The sequence below is a fragment of the Galeopterus variegatus genome, unplaced genomic scaffold (assembly GCF_000696425.1).
Source record: "Galeopterus variegatus unplaced genomic scaffold, G_variegatus-3.0.2 Scaffold3025, whole genome shotgun sequence".
In the NCBI taxonomy this organism is placed as follows: domain Eukaryota; kingdom Metazoa; phylum Chordata; class Mammalia; order Dermoptera; family Cynocephalidae; genus Galeopterus; species Galeopterus variegatus.
The window spans coordinates 246,539-256,857 of NW_007729136.1; the positions used below are offsets into that span (position 1 = coordinate 246,539).

The 10,319-nt window shown below is 33.0% G+C and overlaps 1 pseudogene; it reads left to right on the plus strand.

Moving 5' to 3' along the window:
- The first annotated feature begins 8,630 nt into the window (after positions 1-8,630).
- On the plus strand, positions 8,631-10,046 carry LOC103599600 (annotated as a pseudogene).
- Positions 10,047-10,319: the final 273 nt, after the last annotated feature.

Here is a 10,319-nt window from a genome sequence, read left to right on the forward strand (position 1 = left end):
GTTGGATTAACACAGTTATCAGAGTGACCCTTGTAAATGTGCCTGGTCATGTTACTTCTCTGTGCAAGGTTCTTTTCAATGGTTTTTCATCCCAGTCTTAGTAAAAGCCACAGTCTTTCAAACCTCTCCCAGTCTTACATTCTTTGTCACTCTCTCCACCACTCTCTCTGCACCTAGCACACTGGCCTGCTTTCCGATCCTTAGCATTTCATTGGAAATACAGTCCGACCTCAGCATTTAAAATTTTTGATTTCCTTGTTCCTGATTATTCATTTCTATGCTTTCTTAAAGTTTCTAGTCAAACGTCATCTTATCAGAGAACTTTGCTGGCCCCCTTATACAAAAGAAAAAATAATAATAATTATACTCTATTCTGAATCTCCCATCCTTTAACCCCTTTTTGTCAGCCTACAGTAGAATATAAGTTCCATAAGAACAGATAATTTTTTCCCTCCACCGTCTACAATGGTCCCTGGCATATAGTAAGAACTTAAATTAGTTAGAGTAACGTTTGGCTGATAATTACAAAATCCAAAATGACAAGGGTTTAAACAAAACACAAGTTCATTCCACTCTCATGTAAAAATCCCCTAGAGGTGTTTCAGGGCTAATGTGATGCTCCCACTGTCAGGGTTATGGGTTACCTGATTTCAAAGGCTTCAACTTCGAGATAAATGTTTTAGCTTCAGCTCCAGCTTCCCAGCCACCACGTCTGTGTTCTAGCCAGCATAACAGAGGAAAGAAAAGAAGGTCACCCCCACATCCCCATTTAAGGACACTTCCCAAAATTTACATATTTCACTTTCAGTATATCATTTAATTAGTTTTATAAACAGAGTAAGCTGCAAGAGAGACCGCAAAATAGTAGACAGATGTGTGGCTCAAATTCTATAGTTTTATTAGTATATATGGGGAAAATAGATATTGATTGACATCTAGTAGATTCTGGGACATTTTTCAATAAATATTTGTGAGGAAACTATATAAGGAAATACTATTTTTAATTCAATTTTGATTATATGAATTGCAATGCCAATTCACACGAAAGCAAAATATCATCAATTATACAAAGATAAGATGATGATCTATACATAGCTGTTTTTCATTCTTAACAAACGGTCGTAATAATGAATGCCGAATATTCATTGAAATACTTAACTTTTGATTTAGCAGAAAACATATTGTACATGAAATCTAAACATATAGGGTGAAATAGTAGTTTTGCCATCGACTCAGGGAATAATGTTCACTAAGTCATTTAACTCATTTTTTTGATCAATTTAATAGAGAATAAGCATTGATTAGCTCACTCGGATAACCTAGAATTCAATATCTCCCATCCTATTCTGTTCCATTATATTCTATATCTTGAAGGTATTGGTAGTAAAACCTGCTTTTAAACAAACAAACAAAAAAGCCTACTAAGAAACCTCACTTCTCTTAAAAACTAGGCTTCAATGAATTTCCCCTGTCAATTGCATTTTCTGCCTCTGAGCCTTCTGTAAGCTATTTTCCTGATCTGTGAGGCAAGGGATTCTGCCTGCCAGCTTCCTGAGCAGATCTAGGGGAAAATTAACACATCCACAACTGAGCACAAGCACTGCTGACATCTGGTTTACTCATTTTCACAGCACACTTGCACTGCACCCTATCGCCGCCTTCTTATGCACTGTTTTATCATGTGGCTCATTTCAAGAAAATGCATTTAACTTTTAGGTACTACTTTGTGGTACTAAGTGTGGCAAATAGGAAATAAAACAACATTGAAAGAACATTTCCACCTATATGCAGCTGTAATGATCACTGAATATCAAACCTCAGAACTTCTGATATGCTCTTTTTTTGTAGAAGTTTATGAAACCAGGAACGATGTTAATATCTAAAGAAACTAATCTCACTTTTCAAGAGAACAAGAACAAAATAACAATTACAAATCATCTTTTTACGTGGACTGGAGTTTATTACTATCCCAGAGAGAGTAAACAATATATACACATTTATTTGTTTAATGGTGTTTTTTCTTTAATAGTAGGAAAATGAAGCCAAAGTTTACATCTTTGGGTTTGATTTTCAATTATACCTTTGAAAATTGTGTGTTTTCTGTGCTTTACTAGTAACTTGATTGCAGCATTTGTATAAAAAATAATATAGAGAAAACATTTTAGTACAGTTCCCATTTAATTTAGAATTTGTTATAAAGTACTAAAGATTGCTTTGCATTCTATGGATAAAGGTTTTGCTAAGAAATTTGTATAATAAACTTTATATTAAACATGCACAGTGGGAGATATAATGAACAAATTATGCTTTATAGCTAATAGAAAACTGAGGAAAAATATGTCTGCCAATAATTATTTTAATTTGAATTGTTCTATAAACACAGTATTCTTGAAACTGTCTCTCATTCCACATTTTTTATTAATTGTGATTTGATTGAAACCACACTTGAAACTGTCTCTCATTCCACATTTTTTATTAATTGTGATTTGTTCTAATCAGCCACTAACAGTACATTTTTGAGTCTTCTATTTTAAGAAAAGATAAATTCTCTCCTTCTAGATTACTAGTCTGCACCAGAATTTCAACTCATATAACATTGTTTTGCTCTTTTGGAGAAAGAATTTCAGAATAAGAATAAAATCATTATAGCATAACATTTATGAGTTTAGTTATAATAAGAAATTGGGTATTTTGTGAAATCAAGAAGTGATAATTTAAATGCCTGTGAGGTATTTAATAACATTTACCAACTATTACTTGGAAAAGTATCTTAAATTTGTTTTCAAAACCTTATTCATCACATAGAAATATGTAGACATCGATACGTTGAGGGTGAGATGTTAAACTCAGCCATATTTTCTATGTAGTTATCAGGAAAGACTAAAAATATAGATTAGATTTCATTACAAATTTCATGTTTCACTTACAAATTTTTATAGTTTTATAGTTAATGAAACTCTACTTTTGCTATAGTAATTTTTTTTCTTTTTCACTATTAAAGGGTTAGGATATCTAACTTTAAATCATTTAAGTAAATAACAATTTTTAAAATGGATAACTTTAAAATTTTTTAAAGTGTTTGAAAATTAAGTAAGATTAATTTATAAAGCCAAATTCTCAAATGAATTAAGTCTCTTCTGTGTCCTTTAACTAGCTTGAGTCCCACTGATGTGTAAAGTTGTATCCATGAAAGATATTGTCAAGTTTTGACTCTCCAAAAAACTACCATAAAAAATCCGTTAATCAAAAGTTAAATTTATTAGATGTAGTCCCTTAAGGAAAGTATCTCAATAGTTTCTTAGAGGGGGGATGTCACAGAGGAGAATATTTATAGTGTTGTAGAACCTGGACTGGATTATTTTAAGATGTTTCTTGAAAAAGAAAGTACTGGTTGGGATTGGTCAAAATTTTTTACATAATTGCTTAAAGGATTGGTGGATGCAGCAAGTCAAGAACTTTGAAACAAGTTTTGATCGAGCTCTTAGTCTTGATAAATACACTGTTTTACTTGATTTGTAGTCTTATCTTCCAGGATCAAGTATTTTCTGAAAAAAATAAATCATATATTTTTATTTGTACTTAGTATTGTCTAACATAGAACACTATGTTATACAACACCAGTACCAGTTAAACATATTGGTACTGCTGTTATTTAACAAGATAACAGATATTTTTCTAAATTTAAAAGACCTTAAATTTGTATGAACACAAACACAAGTTATTAATAAATGGGTAAATATTATTGTCAGACTGCTATATTCCTGAATGTAACGCATATGTCTAAAACCTCATATGTATGCTTTCTTATCCGTTTTGGTGCTATCCATTTAATTCCCCTTTAATTAAAAATGCAAGGGATTCCACACAAATATGCCACTAGAAATGAAAAGTTTAGGACAATGTCTCTGATGAACATAGATGCAAAAATCTTCAATAAAATATTAGCAAACTAAATTCAACAACACATCTTAAAGATTATATATCATGGCCAACTTGGGTTTATTCCTGGGATACAAGTCTGGTTTAACATATGCAAACCAATCAATGTGATATACCACATTAACAAAAGAAAGATAAAACCTTATGATCATCTCAATAGATGTAGAAAAATGCATTTCACAAAGTTCAACATCCTTTTATCATAAAAACTCTCAACAACATAGTTGTTGAAGAAAACTTTTGCAACACAGTAAAGGATATTTATCAAAATCCCATAACCATCATCATAATCAGTTGGGAAAAACTGAAATCTTCTCCTCTAAGGCAAGGATGCCTACTCTTGACACTTCTTGCTAACATAGTACTGGAAATACTAGCAAGACTAATCAGACAAGTAAAAATAATAAATAAGAGGCATCCAAATAAAAAAGGAAGAAGTATAATTACCAGTATTTGCAGATGACATGATCCTATAAATACAGAAAACTCTAAAGACTCCACAAAATCAGAACTAATGAACAAATTTGCTTAAGTTTCAGGATACAAAATAAATGCACAAAAATCAGCTTTATTTCTTTACACCAGTAAGGATCTATCCAAAAAGATAACCAAGAAAGCAATCCCATTTACAATAGCATCAAGAAGAATAAAATACCAAGTAATAAATTTAACCAAGGAAGTAAAAGAACTGTACACTAAAAACTATAAAAAACATTGATGAAAGAAATTGAAGGAGACACAAACAAATGTAGTAATATTTGTTTGTTGATTGGAAGAATTAATGTCGTTAAAATGTCCATACAATATATAGTTTTAAAGCAATCCTTATAGAAATTTCAACAGCATTTTTTTACAGAAATAGAAAAAATCAATTTTAAATTCAAATGGGGGCACAAAAGACCCTAAATAGACAAAAAAACTTGAGGAAAAAAAGAGGACAGTGGAAACATCACACTTCCCATTTTCAAATTATGATACTAAACTATAGTAAACAAAATAAGATGGTATTGGCATAAAAAGAGACACACAGACCAATGGAACAGAATAGAGAGCTCAGAAAAAGAAACAAAGCAAATAAGGTCAATTAATTTTTGACAAGGGCACCGAGAATGCACAATGGAGGAAGGAGAGTCTCTTCACTAAATGGTGTTAGGAAAACTGAATAGTGTAAAAAAATGAATTGGGCACTTAACTTACCCCATAGACAAAGATCAACTAAAAATGTATTAAAGACTTAAATGTCAGTCCCAAAACCATAATTTTCCAAGGAAGGAGAGTCTCTTCACTAAATGGTGTTAGGAAAACTGAATAGTGTAAAAAAATGAATTGGGCACTTAACTTACCCCATATACAAAGATCAACTAAAAATGTATTAAAGACTTAAATGTCAGTCCCAAAACCATAATTTTCCAAGAACAAATCCTACAGGAAACTCTATTTGATATTAACCATGGCAATGATTTTTTGATTATCACACCCACAGTTCAGTCAACAAAAGCACAAATAAATAATGTGTTACTGCATCAAACTAAAAAGCTTCCTCACAGCAAAGGAAACAATCAAGAAAATGAAAAGGCATCCTATGAGTTTGCAAAAAATATTTTCAAACCATATATATGATAAGAGGTTAATATTAAAAAAAAACATAAGGAACTCACAAAACTCAATGGCAAAAAACAAATCAATAGACATTTTTCAAAAGAAGACAGACAAATCACCAACAGATATTTTAAAAGGTGTTCAAAATCACTAATCATCAGGGAAATGCAAATCAAAATCAACATTAGATATCACCTCACACCTGTTAGAGTTGCTATTATCAAAAAGACAAAATATAAGTTTTGGCACGAGTGTGGAGAATAGGAGACTGTATACTGTTGATGGGAATGTAAATTGGTACAGACATTATGGGAAACAGTATGGAAGTTTATCAAAAAATTAAAAATAACACTATCATACAATCCAGTAATCCCTCTTCTGGGTATAATACCCAAAGAGAGTGACATCAGTAACACATAGAGTTATCTTTGCTTTTCATTGCAGTATTATTCACAATAGCCAATATATGGAAATAAACTAAGTGTAAAAATAGGAATAATCCAATTAAAAAAAGGGCAAAGGAGATGAACAAGCATTTCTCAAAGGAAGACATACAAATGGCCAAGTGGCAATGAAAAAATGCTCAGCATCACTGGTCATCAGAGAAATGCAAATTCAAACCACATTGAGGTATTGTCACACCCCAGTTAGATTAGCCATTATTAAAAAGACTGAGAATAACAAATGCTGGCAAGGATGCAGGGAAAGGGGAACTCTTCTCCACTGTCAGTGGGACTGTAATGAGTACAGCCATTATGGAAAGCAGTGTAGAGGTTCCTCAAACAACTACAGATAGAACTACTGTATGATCCAGCAATCCCACTACTGGGTATATATCCAAAGGAATGGAAATCATCATTTCGAAGGGATACTTGCACTCCCATGTTCATTAAAGCTCTTTTAACAGCAGCCAAAATATGGAATCAACTAAAGTGTCCATCTATAGACAACTGGATAAGGAAAATGTGGTATATATACACAGCGGAATACTACTCAGCCTTAAAAAAGAATGAAATTCTGCCATTTGTGCAAAATGGATGAGTCTGGAGAAAATTCTGTTAAGTGAAATAAGCCAGACAAAGAAAGAGAAATACCACATGTTCTCACTCATAACCGGCTGCTAGGAAGGAAGGAAGGGAAGGAGGGAAGGAAGGAGAGAGAAAGAGAGAGGAAGAAAGGAATGAAAGAAAGAAAGAAAGTAAGATAGAAATAAATAAAGAAAAGACCACAACAATACATTGAACTTTCAGAAGGAGAAAACAAACCTAAGGATATTAGATATGGGGGAGAGGGAGGGAGGGGGTTGGGAAGTGATAGGTCAGGTAAAGGGCATAAAGAAACATCACGATTTGTAAGAATGAATATGCTAATAATAATAATAATAAATGAATAAATTAAAAAAGAACAAATTTCAATTTTAAAAGGTTATATGATTTAATCATTAATCATATTATATTGTTGTCTTCATTTAACATAAACTGACACCAAGGCAGACAAGATTTAAATAATTTGGGAAGGTCATCCAAAGCTTGTGGATAGAATTTGACTTGAATATACAAGCTTAACACTATGGTTAAAAAAATATTTCTAGTTAAAATAATTTTAAGCAATATTGTGTAAATAGAAAAGACACATACAGAATTTAATTGCACAAGTAGGTGTTTCTATCCCAGACAAAAGTCCAAGTGTTCTTCACTAAAGAAATGGGCTAACTATTTGGGAGACCTAGAACATTTAGCAAGCTAGAAGAGTAAGTGGTGTGGTTGGGATATGATCTTTCTATGTCCAGGATTTTAATTAACCCAGTTTTTGGATCAATATCTCTCTCTTTGCTCTTTCAAACATATTATGCAGCTGCTTTGCTATCTATCCTTCAAGGCATTTTGGATTCCCTGTTAGCTGTGTTTAATTTAGGCTGTGGCTTTCTTCTGTCTAAACATATTCAGTCTTCCGAAAGATTTCTGATGGTTGACAATGAAAATACTCACGTGGTTAACAACGAAAATCCTAACCACTGAATTTTCATCAAGACCGACAAACGCATGGGAAAGGACTATACAAAATAAGAGAAAAATTCCATGTTCTTTTAGGATTTCCTTGAGGAGATAACAATTTTGAATAAAACATGAACATTTTAGTCCCCTGGTTTTTAAACAAATGGTTTCTTAACTGGAAATTTGTTTTAAAGAGCTGTAGTGATCATCTCACTTCCATGTTATTCAGACTTTGCTTCAAGCATATGCATTTCAATACATATTTTGGCATTTTGCAGTATGTACATACTGCATAATCAAATGGCATGAAATATTTAGATCAAACATAGCACATACATTCAGTGGCTTGAAGAATAAGGTGATGACAAGTGTGTTTATGTGTTCATGAGAAGATTATACTATATATATATATATATATATATATATGTATATATGTGTATATATGTATATATATGTATATATGTGTATATATGTATATATGAGAAAAATTTAAGCTTATATACACATAGTGATGACAAGTGTGTTTATGTGTTCATGAGAAGATTATACTATATATATATATATATATATGTATATATGTGTATATATGTATATATATATATGTATATATGTGTATATATGTATATATGAGAAAAATTTAAGCTTATATACACATTAGTATTTGCAGGAATTATGTTTTTCCCCTCAGCAGGAATGCTATATATGGATGCATTTTCCTATTCATTCACCAGTGCTAAGTTACTGTTATTCCAAATGTTACAACTATGAGAATATATTTTAAAAGTATTCTAACCATAGATATGAAATTTAACTTCTGTTTTCTGGGATATTAGACTTTTTGCTTATGGCTGTAGTATCTGATATTTCAACATTTTTATCTCTTTCTACTCCAGTATCAGGAAAGAGCAATAGTTCATCCGAATCTGACATTCTTGAATAAGTTTGAATATCTAAATCAACATTTTGATCTTTGTTCAGAACCTTTTTTACTTCGTTTCTTGTTTACTTTTGTGAATTTTCTCTAAAGCAAGAAAGCTGAAGTCAAGAAAAATGTGCAATAAAATAAAACAAGCTTTTCCTGTGAGAGTCACTGGGTTGAGAGGAGTGTGGCCTTCTCCTTTTCCTGACATGGCATGTTCTTGTCCACTGATATCAGTGTACTCCAAAAAGAGGGAGTCATCTGGCAAAAATGTCACTTTGCCAGCTGTGTTCAAGGCTCCTATTCAACCAGATATTGTCAACTTTATTCACATCAACTTGCTTAAAAACAACAGATAGCCCTATGCTGTCAGTGAATTAGTAGATCATCAGACCAGTGCTGAATCTTGGGGTACTGGAAGAGCTCTGGTTTGAATATCCAGAATTCAAGGTGGTGAGACTCACCGTTCTGGCCAAGGTGTTTTTGGAAATATCTCAGAGGCCACATGTTTGCTCCAACCAAACCTGGCAATGTTGGCACCATACATTGAATACTACCCAAAAGTAATATGCCATCTGCTCTGTCCTGGCTGCTTCAGCCTTACCAGTGCTGGTAATGTCTAAAGATCATCGTATTGAGGAAGTTCCTGAACTTTCTTTGGTGATCGAAGATAAATTTAAAAGGTACAAGAAAACAAAGGATGCAGTTTTGCTTCTTAAGAAACTTAAGGCATGGAATGATATCAAAAGGTCGATGTCTCACCAAATGAGAGCTGGCAAGGGAAAAATGAGAAACCGTAGTCATATCCAGCACAAGAGGCCCTGCATCATCTACAATGAGGACAATGCTATCCTCAAGGCCTTTGGAAACCTCCCAGGAATTACTCTCCTTAGTATCAGCAAACTGAACATTTTGAAACTTGTTCCTGGTGGGCATGAGGGACATTTCTGCATTTAGAATAAATGTGATTTCTGGAACTTAGATGAATTGTATGGCACTTGGCACAAAGCTCCTTCCCTGACCTTAGTATCAGCAAACTGAACATTTTGAAACTTGTTCCTGGTGGGCATGAGGGACATTTCTGCATTTAGACTAAATGTGATTTCTGGAACTTAGATGAATTGTATGGCACTTGGCACAAAGCTCCTTCCCTGAATAGTAACTATAACCTTCTCATGCATAAGATGATGAATACAGACCTTAGAAGAATTTTGAAAAGTCCAGAGATCCAAAGAGCCCTCCAAGCATCACGCAAGAAGATTCACATGAGGTCCTGAAGAAGAGTCAATTGAAAAACCTGAGAATCATGTCAAGACTAACCCCATATGCAAAGTCCATGCACCAGAACACCATTCTTTGCCAGGCCAGGAATCACGAATTCCACATGGATAAGGCTGCAGCAGCACTAAAGGCTGAATCAGAAGGGGTTGCAGGCAAGAAACCTGTGGTGGGGAAGAAAGGAAAGATGGCTGTTGGTATTAAGAAGCAAAAGAAGCCTTTGAGAAAAAAAGGCTGTAGCTACCAAGAAACTAGTAGCTGAAAAGAAGCCAGCAGAAAAGAAACCTTCTAAGGGAGAAAAGAAGCCTGCTGCATAAATTCTTAGGTTTATTTTATAAAAGCTAAACCATTTTGGACAGCTTATTTTGAATAAGTCCTGATCAAAAAAGCAATGAGAAAAAATAAAATAAAATAAAACGAATCTGGGCTTTTACTTCCTGCTTTTAACAAGAGAAAGGGGGGAAAAAAGTCAACCTTTAAAATTTGTTTTATTAAAATATAATTGATTACACATATTTCTTGGGTACAGATTTGAATATCAGTACCTATGTATGATATGTGGTGATCAAATCAGGATAAGTAGTTTACTC